The sequence below is a fragment of the Chrysochloris asiatica genome, unplaced genomic scaffold, assembly GCF_000296735.1.
Source record: "Chrysochloris asiatica unplaced genomic scaffold, ChrAsi1.0 scaffold00154, whole genome shotgun sequence".
Classification (NCBI taxonomy): domain Eukaryota; kingdom Metazoa; phylum Chordata; class Mammalia; order Afrosoricida; family Chrysochloridae; genus Chrysochloris; species Chrysochloris asiatica.
The window spans coordinates 293495-293892 of record NW_006408672.1 but is presented as its reverse complement, the minus strand read 5'-3'; positions in this window follow the sequence as shown (position 1 = coordinate 293892).

The window sequence follows — 398 nt, the reverse complement described above, 5'->3', positions numbered from 1 at the left end:
ACTAACAAGGACAAGCAGACCAGCCTGGAACAGCTAGAGTAACAGAAGATGCATCTTCAAAGATCATCAGGAAAAACCCAAAACAAAAATGTCAGCATGATTGGCTACTACAAGAATAAGCAAGCTGTTTGCCAGGAAGCCATCAAGGCAAGCAATCAAGTTCCTTCAGGACAAACTCCCCCTCTAAGACTGAAACTCAAAGGGAACACACGAGCAGGCATGTAAGTTTGCTGGTGACCACGTTGGTCTACTGGTGAGTGGAAAAGGGGGAAAGGCAGCAATGAAGAAATGGGCTGAGTTCAACCACAGTTCATTGACTCCTGTTGATCTGGAGATGAGAGCAAGAAGAGGAAGGGCTGGTTGGTCCAAATTGTGGTGAGACCTGGGGACAGTTGATC